General features: G+C 32.6%; 1 protein-coding gene across 2 annotated transcripts in view; it reads right to left on the minus strand.

The window, feature by feature from the left end:
- The window catches only part of LOC129917785 (unconventional myosin-XVIIIa), a 154,438-nt gene that overhangs the window by 138,331 nt on the left and 1,526 nt on the right, over positions 1-14,581 (minus strand). The window lies entirely within an intron of this gene.

Here is a 14,581-nt window from a genome sequence, read left to right on the forward strand (position 1 = left end):
TTTCAAAGGATTTCGGTGGCCGAACTCGAATCCAAAGACGGACTTATTCGATCACATCTCGTTTTTGAAATATTACCCTTAAATCTATTTAAATCTTTCAGACATCTTTTATACTGTCCGAGATATCTTCAGTTGCTTATTACCCACTTTTGTTCTATGTTAACCTTAAATCCAGTATGTAAGCGAAAATAAATGTATCGATTTATTCAGAGACTGTAGTTCTTCTCAATATTCTTGTTTTTTGATCCCCTTTAATAAAAAATAGTAGGGTGTCGCTGCAATACTCGGTTTTATATAAATAGCATTTTTATATGGTGCGATTATACTTTTGCAAACCACTGTATTTACAACATTTCGTTATTCTTTTGTTTCAAATTATAAAATTAAACAATTTCAGTTTATTGTTAAATTTCAAAGTGAAGTATAACACTGGTCAACAAAATTAAACTTCTTTTTTGTTACAGAAACCAGGGTATACTCTTCTATAGGTTTGTTGTGTGCTGAGCTCGAAACCGAAGTCAGAAAAATTCGATCACATCACGTTTTTGAGATATTCCCGTTAGAAAATCGAAAATGCCGCTTTTTACCAGTTTTCAGGGTTATTTTTTAGCGTTTACTTATTTTTTTTTTAAATTGAATTTGTAACAGTTTCTAAGAGAATTAAGTTTTGTCTCTCTAAATCCGTTTAAATCTTTTAAATATCTATTTTCTTCCTCGAGAAATCATAACTTGAAATCAAAGTGTTTGGGGCATCTCATATTTATTTGCTTTTAATAGCAAATATCGAAAAGTTCTGTACCAATCGCTTTCAAATTTTGACACAATTCTTTTAGAAACTGTTACAAATTTAATTTAAAAAAAATAAGTAAACGCTAAAAAATAACTTTGAAAACTGGTAAAAATCATGACCCTGAACTTTGCCGACAATTTAACTGCTGGTCTTTGGACTTCTGCCACTGCCGTAAAACTCAACTGATTTTCAAAAACTTAACGGCAATCGCTTCGCCTGAGTGAATACTCGATACGCCATTTTTTAGTTTTTTTTTATTTGCCGTTTTTACGAAGTTTTGGCCAAAAGAGTCAGAAATTCCCAAAAAAAATGTCGTCTAAAACTTCAGACCTCTGCCACTGCCGTAAAACTCAACTGTTTTTCAAAAACTTAACGGCAATCGCTTCGTCTCAACAAATACTCGATACGCCATTTTTTAGTTTTTTTTTATTTACCGTTTTTACGAAGTTTTGGCCAAAAGAGCCAAAATGCTCAAAAAAAAATGTCGTCTAAAACTTCAGACCTCTGCCACTGCCGTAAAACTGAACTGTTTTTCAAAAACTTAACGGCAATCGCTTCGTCTCAACAAATACTCGATACGCCATTTTTTAGTTTTTTTTTTATTTACAGTTTTTAAGAAGTTTTGGCCAAAAGAGTCAGAAATTCCCAAAAAAATGTCGTCTAAAACTTCAGACCTCTGCCACTGCCGTAAAACTCAACTGTTTTTCAAAAACTTAACGGCAATCGCTTCGTCTCAACAAATACTCGATACGCCATTTTTTAGTTTTTTTTTATTTACAGTTTTTACGAAGTTTTGGCCAAAAGAGTCAGAAATTCCCAAAAAAAATGTCGTCTAAAACTTCAGACCTCTGCCACTGCCGTAAAACTCAACTGTTTTTCAAAAACTTAACGGCAATCGCTTCGTCTCAACAAATACTCGATACGCCATTTTTTAGTTTTTTTTATTTACCGTTTTTACGAAGTTTTGGCCAAAAGAGCCAAAATGCTCAAAAAAAAATGTCGTCTAAAACTTCAGACCTCTGCCACTGCCGTAAAACTCAACTGTTTTTCAAAAACTTAACGGCAATCGCTTCGTCTCAACAAATACTCGATACGCCATTTTTTAGTTTTTTTTTATTTACAGTTTTTACGAAGTTTTGGCCGAAAGAGTCAGAAATTCCCAAAAAAAATGTCGTTTAAAACTTCAGACCTCTGCCACTGCCGTAAAACTCAACTGTTTTTCAAAAACTTAACGGCAATCGCTTCGTCTCAACAAATACTCGATACGCCATTTTTTAGTTTTTTTTTTATTTACCGTTTTTACGAAGTTTTGGCCAAAAGAGCCAAAATGATCAAAAAAAAAATGTCGTCTAAAACTTCAGACCTCTGCCACTGCCGTAAAACTCAACTGTTTTTCAAAAACTTAACGGCAATCGCTTCGTCTCAACAAATACTCGATACGCCATTTTTTAGTTTTTTTTTATTTACCGTTTTTACGAAGTTTTGGCCAAAAGAGCCAAAATGCTCAAAAAAAATGTCGTCTAAAACTTCAGACCTCTGCCACTGCCGTAAAACTCAACTGTTTTTCAAAAACTTAACGGCAATCGCTTCGTCTCAACAAATACTCGATACGCCAATTTTTAGTTTTTTTTTTATTTACCGTTTTTACGAAGTTTTGGCCAAAAGAGCCAAAATGCTAAAAAAAAAAATGTCGTCTAAAACTTCAGACCTCTGCCACTGCCGTAAAACTCAACTGTTTTTCAAAAACTTAACGGCAATCGCTTCGTCTCAACAAATACTCGATACGCCATTTTTTAGTTTTTTTTTATTTACCGTTTTTACGAAGTTTTGGCCAAAAGAGCCAAAATGCTCAAAAAAAATGTCGTCTAAAACTTCAGACCTCTGCCACTGCCGTAAAACTGAACTGTTTTTTCAAAAACTTAACGGCAATCGCTTCGTCTCAACAAATACTCGATACGCCATTTTTTAGTTTTTTTTTATTTACAGTTTTTACGAAGTTTTGGCCTGATTCTTTGAAAAAAACATTACAGGTTGAGTGCGTCAAAAAATCATTAAATGTACATGGTAGATGTTTTGTTTGTGGTCAGGGAGAGATCGGAAGACGAACAGATTGGGTAATCTGCAATTTATGCAAAAAAATGGACGCCATTTAACCTGCTTGTCTTATTTGAAAAAAAAAAATAAAGGAAGAAATTGAAGATGAATACTTCGTTTACAAATGCGATCTCTGTTCAAAGTGGCTAACCAACTTACAATAATAAAACTAATTTAATAAAACTTAAATAATACGAAAATTTAATAAAACAAAAGAAGCAGAAAAAGTTAAACCATATCAAAAACTAAAAACCCATACAGAGAGCACTCACTTAAACAAATTCCTGCCGGCTGAGGTTTGAAGTTTTAGACGACATTTTTTTGAGCATTTTGGCTCTTTTGGCCAAAACTTCGTAAAAACGGTAAATAAAAAAAAACTAAAAAATGGCGTATCGAGTATTTGTTGAGACGAAGCGATTGCCGTTAAGTTTTTGAAAAACAGTTGAGTTTTACGGCAGTGGCAGAGGTCTGAAGTTTTAGACGACATTTTTTTTTGATCATTTTGGCTCTTTTGGCTAAAACTTCGTAAAAAACGGTAAATAAAAAAAAAACTAAAAAATGGCGTATCGAGTATTTGTTGAGACGAAGCGATTGCCGTTAAGTTTTTGAAAAACAGTTGAGTTTTACGGCAGTGGCAGAGGTCTGAAGTTTTAGACGACATTTTTTTTTGAGCATTTTGGCTCTTTTGGCCAAAACTTCGTAAAAACGGTAAATAAAAAAAAACTAAAAAATGGCGTATCGAGTATTTGTTGAGACGAAGCGATTGCCGTTAAGTTTTTGAAAAACAGTTGAGTTTTACGGCAGTGGCAGAGGTCTGAAGTTTTAGACGACATTTTTTTTGAGCATTTTGGCTCTTTTGGCCAAAACTTCGTAAAAACGGTAAATAAAAAAAAACTAAAAAATGGCGTATCGAGTATTTGTTGAGACGAAGCGATTGCCGTTAAGTTTTTGAAAAACAATTGAGTTTTACGGCAGTGGCAGAGGTCTGAAGTTTTAGACGACATTTTTTTTGAGCATTTTGGCTCTTTTGGCCAAAACTTCGTAAAAACGGTAAATAAAAAAAAACTAAAAAATGGCGTATCGAGTATTTGTTGAGACGAAGCGATTGCCGTTAAGTTTTTGAAAAACAGTTGAGTTTTACGGCAGTGGCAGAGGTCTGAAGTTTTAGACGACATTTTTTTTGGGAATTTCTGACTCTTTTGGCCAAAACTTCTTAAAAACTGTAAATAAAAAAAAACTAAAAAATGGCGTATCGAGTATTTGTTGAGACGAAGCGATTGCCGTTAAGTTTTTGAAAAAACAGTTCAGTTTTACGGCAGTGGCAGAGGTCTGAAGTTTTAGACGACATTTTTTTTGAGCATTTTGGCTCTTTTGGCCAAAACTTCGTAAAAACGGTAAATAAAAAAAAACTAAAAAATGGCGTATCGAGTATTTGTTGAGACGAAGCGATTGCCGTTAAGTTTTTGAAAAACAGTTGAGTTTTACGGCAGTGGCAGAGGTCTGAAGTTTTAGACGACATTTTTTTTTTTAGCATTTTGGCTCTTTTGGCCAAAACTTCGTAAAAACGGTAAATAAAAAAAAAACTAAAAAATGGCGTATCGAGTATTTGTTGAGACGAAGCGATTGCCGTTAAGTTTTTGAAAAACAGTTGAGTTTTACGGCAGTGGCAGAGGTCTGAAGTTTTAGACGACATTTTTTTTTGATCATTTTGGCTCTTTTGGCCAAAACTTCGTAAAAACGGTAAATAAAAAAAAACTAAAAAATGGCGTATCGAGTATTTGTTGAGACGAAGCGATTGCCGTTAAGTTTTTGAAAAACAGTTGAGTTTTACGGCAGTGGCAGAGGTCTGAAGTTTTAGACGACATTTTTTTTGGGAATTTCTGACTCTTTCGGCCAAAACTTCGTAAAAACGGTAATTAAAAAAAAACTAAAAAAAGGCTTATCGAGTATTTGTTAAGACGACATTTTTTTGAGCATTTTGGCTCTTTTGGCCAAAACTTCGTAAAAACGGTAAATAAAAAAAAACTAAAAAATGGCGTATCGAGTATTTGTTGAGACGAAGCGATTGCCGTTAAGTTTTTGAAAAACAGTTGAGTTTTACGGCAGTGGCAGAGGTCTGAAGTTTTAGACGACATTTTTTTTTGATCATTTTGGCTCTTTTGGCTAAAACTTCGTAAAAACGGTAAATAAAAAAAAAAACTAAAAAATGGCGTATCGAGTATTTGTTGAGACGAAGCGATTGCCGTTAAGTTTTTGAAAAACAGTTGAGTTTTACGGCAGTGGCAGAGGTCTGAAGTTTTAGACGACATTTTTTTTTGAGCATTTTGGCTCTTTTGGCCAAAACTTCGTAAAAACGGTAAATAAAAAAAAACTAAAAAATGGCGTATCGAGTATTTGTTGAGACGAAGCGATTGCCGTTAAGTTTTTGAAAAACAGTTGAGTTTTACGGCAGTGGCAGAGGTCTGAAGTTTTAGACGACATTTTTTTTGAGCATTTTGGCTCTTTTGGCCAAAACTTCGTAAAAACGGTAAATAAAAAAAAACTAAAAAATGGCGTATCGAGTATTTGTTGAGACGAAGCGATTGCCGTTAAGTTTTTGAAAAACAATTGAGTTTTACGGCAGTGGCAGAGGTCTGAAGTTTTAGACGACATTTTTTTTGAGCATTTTGGCTCTTTTGGCCAAAACTTCGTAAAAACGGTAAATAAAAAAAAACTAAAAAATGGCGTATCGAGTATTTGTTGAGACGAAGCGATTGCCGTTAAGTTTTTGAAAAACAGTTGAGTTTTACGGCAGTGGCAGAGGTCTGAAGTTTTAGACGACATTTTTTTTGGGAATTTCTGACTCTTTTGGCCAAAACTTCTTAAAAACTGTAAATAAAAAAAAACTAAAAAATGGCGTATCGAGTATTTGTTGAGACGAAGCGATTGCCGTTAAGTTTTTGAAAAAACAGTTCAGTTTTACGGCAGTGGCAGAGGTCTGAAGTTTTAGACGACATTTTTTTTGAGCATTTTGGCTCTTTTGGCCAAAACTTCGTAAAAACGGTAAATAAAAAAAAAACTAAAAAATGGCGTATCGAGTATTTGTTGAGACGAAGCGATTGCCGTTAAGTTTTTGAAAAACAGTTGAGTTTTACGGCAGTGGCAGAGGTCTGAAGTTTTAGACGACATTTTTTTTTTTATCATTTTGGCTCTTTTGGCCAAAACTTCGTAAAAACGGTAAATAAAAAAAAAACTAAAAAATGGCGTATCGAGTATTTGTTGAGACGAAGCGATTGCCGTTAAGTTTTTGAAAAACAGTTGAGTTTTACGGCAGTGGCAGAGGTCTGAAGTTTTAGACGACATTTTTTTTTGATCATTTTGGCTCTTTTGGCCAAAACTTCGTAAAAACGGTAAATAAAAAAAAACTAAAAAATGGCGTATCGAGTATTTGTTGAGACGAAGCGATTGCCGTTAAGTTTTTGAAAAACAGTTGAGTTTTACGGCAGTGGCAGAGGTCTGAAGTTTTAGACGACATTTTTTTTGGGAATTTCTGACTCTTTCGGCCAAAACTTCGTAAAAACGGTAAATAAAAAAAAACTAAAAAAAGGCGTATCGAGTATTTGTTAAGACGAAGCGATTGCCGTTAAGTTTTTGAAAAACAGTTGAGTTTTACGGCAGTGGCAGAGGTCTGAAGTTTTAGACGACATTTTTTTTGGGAATTTCTGACTCTTTTGGCCAAAACTTCTTAAAAACTGTAAATAAAAAAAAACTAAAAAATGGCGTATCGAGTATTTGTTGAGACGAAGCGATTGCCGTTAAGTTTTTGAAAAACAGTTGAGTTTTACGGCAGTGGCAGAGGTCTGAAGTTTTAGACGACATTTTTTTTTGAGCATTTTGGCTCTTTTGGCCAAAACTTCGTAAAAACGGTAAATAAAAAAAAACTAAAAAATGGCGTATCGAGTATTTGTTGAGACGAAGCGATTGCTATTAAGTTTTTGAAAAACAGTTGAGTTTTACGGTAGTGGCAGAGGTCTGAAGTTTTAGCCGACATTTTTTTTTGAGCATTTTGACTCTTTTGGCCAAAACTTCGTAAAAACGGTAAATAAAAAAAAACTAAAAAATGGCGTATCGAGGATTTGTTGAGACAAAGCGATTGCCGTTAAGTTTTTGAAAAACAGTTGAGTTTTACGGCAGTGGCAGAGGTCTGAAGTTTTAGACGACATTTTTTTTGAGCATTTTGGCTCTTTTGGCCAAAACTTCGTAAAAACGGTAAATAAAAAAAACTAAAAAATGGCGTATCGAGTATTTGTTGAGACAAAGCGATTGCCGTTAAGTTTTTGAAAAACAGTTCAGTTTTACGGCAGTGGCAGAGGTCTGAAGTTTTAGACGACATTTTTTTGGGGAATTTCTGACTCTTTTGGCCAAAACTTCGTAAAAACGGCAAATAAAAAAAAAAACTAAAAAATGGCGTATCGAGTATTCATTCAGGCGAAGCGATTGACGTTAAGTTTTTGAAAATCAGTTGAGTTTTACGGCAGTGGCAGAAGTCCAAAGACCAGCAGTTAAATTGTCGGCAAAGTTCAGGGTCATTAAAAATCGGCATTTTCGATTTTCTAACGGGAATATCTCCAAAACGTGATGTGATAGAATTTTTCTGACTTCGGATTCGAGCTCAGCCTATAGAAAAGTATACCCTGGTTTCTGTAACAAAAACCTTGTTGACCAGTGTAATTAGCTCATGTCAAACAACTTGTATTATTTAAAATTTTGGTTCTTAAGTATTGCTTATTTCATTTAGAACTCAATAGATAGAATGTACCTGTCAATTTTCTGCTACAAAATTTCAGTGCAAGAAAAAGTCCATTTTTCAATGTTTTATATATTAAATCTTACGAAATAATTTTTTTTATAAAGCCTTAGAATGGTTAAGATTTGTTTCTTAAAAAAAATTTTCTTGTTCGCTAACGCTCGCAATTTATATCAACCAACTTATCACTCTTTGTACCTACAAAACTAGAGATGCCGCTGAATATTCGGCCATTTTTAAATTCGTTTACCGTAAGCAGGGCTTTTTTAAACTTTTAACTACGAATTCCTCTCCTAAAAAACACTTAAAAAGGATATTAGCAAATTTTTCGCTTCTACACAGTTCAAATGACTATTTGATTTAGCGGGATTTAGAATCGACTGCAGTTACATCTTACATATAGATATAGTTGATACAAAGTATTGTGATTTCTAAAAAAAAATTTTGTTTGGTCTGAGCTAACCCCCCCCCCCGAAATGAAATCCTAGCTACGGCTATGGCTCTGACTCTTAATCAAAAAAAAAATTCCTTAATATGTTCTTTTAAAAGTCCAAATAAGAAGTCGCAAACTGGAATTTGTATCAAAAAACCATTCTTTGTTATATGTACTTAGATTTTGAGATACCATAAATGTCTTGTTCCAATATCTTTAAGAAAAAAAAAAAATTAATTTTGAAAAGTTCGAATTCTATTTTCTCCCGTTTTCAAATTTTAGCTGTTCCGAATTCCGTATTCAAACGCATTTTGCAAATTCATAGGTGTTTAAAAAAACGAACGGACCTACAATCCAACGTATGCCGTTTTCAATCCGGACAACAATATGTTACCGGAAAACAATATTCTCGAACAAAAAAGTCGAATGGAAATCAGAAAAACCGTTTTAAATCCGTACGCATTCAATTTTTGTTTTCGTTTTCAAATTCAAACGAATATTAGAACAGCCATGATAGTAAAAGACAATACTATATTGCGTTTCGAGATTGCATAAGATTTGCAAAAAAATATATTTTACGGTGATGTAATTCGACATCAAATGTACCGAAAAAAAAACGAGTTTTTGACGTTTTAATATTCAAGTATTTGAAAAACGTGACGTGCCAGTGAAATTTTAAATGCGAAATCGGACTTAGCACACAAAAATCCTTTAAAAAAGTATAGTTTGGTTCTAGCTCTACTTTCGTTGCCGACCAGTGTAAGTTTTTCATATTGGAACTCGTGGGTCTCTTCGTAGCTCTTTTAGTGTTAAAGAAAAGAATTAGAAATAACGTGTTCAAAGTTTCAGAAAACTTATTTCGGGTGCTCGATAGTCGATAGCTAAAAGAAACAGTCGTCTGTCCTAATTGACAATTTTCAAAACCTAAGTTCAATATTCTTTAACTTAAAAATAAATATTTTCCACGACTGCCATTTAAATCCTTTAAATACACACAATTAATGACCATCACATAGTAAAAAAAAAAGATGGAATTAAACACTTAACCCTCCCCATTTCTACCTTCATTTGAATTTAAGGGTTAAAAATTCTCTCTTGTCATTAACAAAACAAACAAAATCATTCATATGGCTTCTTTGGTATAGCATTAAAGACTTTGACTAAAGTGTCTGAAATATTTAATTGACACTGGAGGTCGTCTTGTATGCGGAAATCTCTTTCTATGTCACCATGAATGAATGATTTAGTTTGCTACTGGCAATCGCTTTCATCAAGGAAATCAGATTAACAAGAGCTAAAAAGCTAACTTAAAATGGCTCTATGTCACAATTGTTTTCGATTTTCCTTTTTTCCTAAATCTTTTTTTGTTTAATTAGTTTCTATGTGGATTTGCCAATTTTTTTTTGTTCTTGTTTGATTTGGATAGTGTTTTGAATGTTTCAATTGACGTTTGCAGAAAATGAGTCTTTCCCTCTAAATTGAGAACAATCATTCTACCGCACTTGGAAGGTACCCTAACATATTGAAATAGCAAATTAGTATTCATATCAAGATTCTTTTTTGTATAGCGAAAAAATAACAGTTAAACGTTCTTGATACGAATTGGCGTGTATTTATTGTCAAACTATTGAATTTTGTTTGCATTGCAAAGTAAGCACACCTTAAGAATTTACAATGAATCGCATTCTTCTTTTCAAAAGCAAATATTATTTTTTGTGTGTCTGTCTGCCTGTATAAGAGAATGAAGCCGAGGGTGAATAAGGTTGATTATTATTGACTTTTATTATAGTTAACAAAACGTCATGCGCATTAGTTGCCTTTAGTTTTGGATAAATAGTCTCAAATTTTGGAAATTATGTACTCGTATTCATGTTTAAAATGTAGTATACACGATGGAAGCACGATTAATATGACAATGACGTATTTAAACTTACTACTTATTATTTTTTGTATTAACTTTTTTTTGGCCTTTCGAATATTCGCATACGAAAAATTCAATTTTGCTATATTAGTTTTCCCAGACGAAAAGTTGTTCATTTTTCCATTCATAATAAAATATCCAAACAATATTGCCTTCTTATTTAACTGTTGCAATAGTCTTGCGTGATTGACTGCTAAATAAGGCGTTTCATTTTATACCATGACTTGCTGCTGCTAACACCTTACACAATAAAATTCGAATCTAATTCATAAAACAATGAGTAACATTAGGAAATGTTTGTTATTTATAATTCCATGCTTTTTGCACAATAAGCTTGGAATTATAGTTTTTAGCAAGTCGAGTTCACCAAACCAACAAATGGTAAACATTAATTCGGTTAGATTTGCATTTTATGTGTGTGTTTTATATTTTTTATAAATACCATCAAAATCGTTTGGCAAGTTGCCAAAAGAAATGAAAAATACAAAAAGACTAAAATAAAATCTTGTTAGTTGGGTGTCTTTGTAAATAAACTGAGACAAGTGTATTTTATGACGAATTCCTTTGACTGGAAAAATCGAATTTTCGGCGATCTTAAAGCGAATTTTTTCTGAAAATCATGTTCCATAGAAAAAAAATTCGCCTCAAACGAAGCAGAATTCGAATTTTTTTTAATCCCTCTTTTTTGAAAGATTTACACGGATTTGCACACATACATGGAACATTTGACATTTTTCAAACGTCAAGCTGAAAGCTTTCTTCGTGTTGTTTGTTTATTTGAGAACACCAACTTCAAATAAAGAGTAAATTGTGATCGAATATCGTCTTTTTATTGCGGAAAAGTATGAAATAAATAAAATAAACAATGTGCGATCAAAATATATTTTTTCCTGGCATACTTTTTGTGAAAAAGTCAATTTACTGTGACTTTTCTTCCCGTGATTGTCTTCAAGAAACTTGTATCTCTGCAAAGCATCAGCATACGGCCAAAATAATTAACCTTCTACTTCATCTTTTTTTTTTTTTTTTTTTTTTTTTTTTTTTTTTTTTTTTTTTTTTTTTTTTCTTCACTCAGATCTTAATAATAACTGCAATTTCCGTTTGATTCTGATTAAAATAAATTTATATTACCGAAGAAAATAAACAAAATTATTGATCAAAGGAATCTCTGGTTTTATTTTGCAGAAATTGTTTTGGTTTCAGCTTGACGTTTTTGTAAAAATTGTTGTCAAATGACACACATACAATAGCAAAAAGAATTCGGTCTGTTTTCATGTTCCTTTTTAACACCAAAAATTCGATTTTTTTGAGGCGATTCAAAAAATTGAAAGGAATTCGACATTATAGAGACAATTTTCTAACGAGGCAATCGCTCCTCATGACATTGACATTGTTTATTTGACATTACATTTGGAAAAGAAACATATTTTTGCGTGCGCTAAAAATTACACATTTTTAAATGTTCATTTGATTGAAATTGACTGCCAATGAGAATTAGCTTAAAATGTAGGTATGTACATTGTACATATTACAGAATATTACAGATAGTGAAAAAGTTTGTTTCTTTTTGCTATAGAAATCAATAACATCGTCCAAAATCTGAATCACTGTAGAATTTATAATATGGAATTTTGAAAAATTGAACTACATATACATATGTGATTACGGAATCTTTTGTCTCTTTTTTATATGGGAAGATTTCTGTGTTTGTACTTAGTTAGCCATGCAGGAACTACAAATGTTCGAGAGGAAAAATACTGAGGATGAGCACCGGACTTATCTTCGACCGACAGCGGCAGAAATACTATAGCATCAAGCGAATCTGCGAGGAATCAGTTAACTTCGGGAGTTAACTGTCGGTTAGCTGTCGATTAGTGAGAATTTGTTGCCTCTACTGAATCTTGATTTAGATATTTTTTGTTATAGCAGAGCGTTTAGCCTCCAAACATATCATTTTTCCGTTAACAGTTTTTATGAAACTATAAATATTGATCTGTTTCCTTTTGACCAAATATCAAAAATTGGATAACTAGACCAGCTAGATCGAAACAAATTACACTATATGATACTGAAAATATACGAGGGAGGAAACCTATCACGTTGCACTGATTACAAAACGGTATGTTAAATATTCGTAACTTCCTAAGTGCCGGACTACACGGTGATTTTTCAATCGCCTAACCAGTCAGTTTGTAGGCAAGAGAGGTGAGGATTTTCCTCTTTTTGACGTTTGTTCCTAGAAAATGTGAATTGGAACGTGATTGGGCACAACACTGTGTAGCCAGGTGCTAAAGTCAAATTTTCACTAATTTTTTATTTTGTAGGTACTGGTTTTGAAAAAGACATTTAGAATTTTCAACAATGTTTAAAACATGTGGTTTGGTTACACCACCTAGACTTTTTAAGCTGAGCAATTTCAAAAGTTCTATTTATTTTTGTTATTTAAATTCGACATCAATTTAAAGCAAATGTTTTAAAAACAAGATGTTTTTTTTAATATATTATAATATTTTGTATGAAAATTGGTTGAGAATTGGTTGACAAAGTATTTTAAACGATTTTTTACTAGGGACTACCTATTAGTGCCAAGTTTTACGTGAAGCGAGCTATTGAGGAGCCGTGATGTGTACCATTTCAAAAGGTGATTTTTTTTTTTCTTAGATAAGATAATAAAATTTTGCACAAAGGATTGCTAAGATCTGGTTGATTAAAAAAAAAGTCGGTATGGAATCCAATATGGGTAATTCTAGGCCAAAAAAGGATTTCGGACACATCTACACGATGTGAAAATTTGCTATAAAAACACACTTGTTTGATTTTTTGATCCTGAATCGAAAATCGAGTTAGGTACGGCATATTTTAAAGGAAACCACTTTTTTTAGCGAATGAAACTCTAAAGTGTGTATTTTGACAGAAGATACAACTAGTGTTGTTAAAATATTTTAGAGGCAAGATTTCAAAAAATCTTTATTATTGCACCGTTTAAAAAATTCCCAAATAATAAATATCGACCCAAGTCTTGATTCCGTAATAAACAAAAACAGAAATCCAAGTAATTGTCCTGGTTATTATTCGATTTTATTTTCTATTTAAGTTACAAATAGGTAGATTAATAAAATTGTTTCAAGTCAATATTAAAAGAACAAATTGGTAAAACGATGAACAATCAATAATGAATTTCCTTTTTTAAAAACAAATGCGTTTTAAGAAATTCAATTTGAAATTTAATGCAACAATGAAAATAATTTGGAAAAAATTTAAAGAGTATGAAACAAAAAGTCAATGAAATAGAGATGAAATTATGAGTATTTTAAAGTAAAATAAAGCAAAGTGTTTTAAATGAAAATTTTAAAAATGAAAAAGCGGCTTGATGACAGTCTTGAAGCCAAAAAAAGCCGCTTTCAAAAATGGTCTAAAAACACGCAAAGAATTTTTTTTTGTAGGTAGTTATATAAGATTTTTGATTTTTTTTTTTTTTAATGTTCAGATAACTTTTCCTCATATGGTTTCAAGTATAATTACCTATTTGTTTTTCATTTTTTTTTATATAGGTATTCTAGTTTTTATTCTAACTTAAGGGCGTTTAATTAAAATTGTAATACATACCTACAAAAAAATGAAATTGGTTGTCTTTGTTCATATTTTTGGTGGATTTTTGTTGTTAAATGTTTGATTTTAAAGAAGCCTTAAGTCGCCAAGTTCAAAATTTAAATAGCCAAATTCCGATAAATCGGCAATCATCAAAGCGAATGAAATGTCCATGAGCCTGTTTGGCGATAAATAACCGGCTCTTGCAACACTTATAACAGCAAACTGTACGGTTGTACGGTTGAGATGGCCAGGTCAACAATCCTCTGTCCCCAAATTTTTTGAACTCTAAAGGCAGAACCATAATTGGCGGATGGAGTCGGAAGCTACTGTCAATTGTTGTTGTTTTCTTTGTATTTTTGACAAGTTTTCATCCGTCGAGTGCGGTTGCGAGCGCTGTTCCCCTCCGTTTTCATCCGACGATCCGACAATTATAGTTCTGGCTTAACCCATTAAAGAAAGACTGCAAGCTGCTTAGGATAGAGCTGGCTTGTTGAGGCTCAAATCTACAATGAATTTTAGCGGCTGGTCACCTTAATTTTGACAAACTCATCGGAAATGTTCAGTGCGAAACATTTGAGTTCTGCTATGAGCATTTGATTAAAGTATTAAACTTTTTAAATGTATTCAAATTCTGAACATCAATCAATCAATCAAGGTATACTCAAAAAAAAGTCATAAACTCATTGTTGAACTTTCCTCTTATGCGAAACTTCGGACCATAAGTGTCATTATTAAAAGTTCATTAAACTATTAAAGTGACTTGATAAGGAAGGAAAAGAAAACAAAGAATGTCTCCTTGAAAATAAAATAGAGTAGAGCCATTAAAATCTCTTTACTGTGAACAAGTTTTCCAAAAAGCAAAAACAAAAAAAAAACTATTTTATCTCTCCTCTCCACCACTTTATGATTTCCACCCCCCCCCCCTCCCACCACACCCCCTTGCACAAATAAAAAAAAAAAACATAA

Source organism: Episyrphus balteatus, chromosome 4, assembly GCF_945859705.1.
Source record: "Episyrphus balteatus chromosome 4, idEpiBalt1.1, whole genome shotgun sequence".
Lineage (NCBI taxonomy): Eukaryota > Metazoa > Arthropoda > Insecta > Diptera > Syrphidae > Episyrphus > Episyrphus balteatus.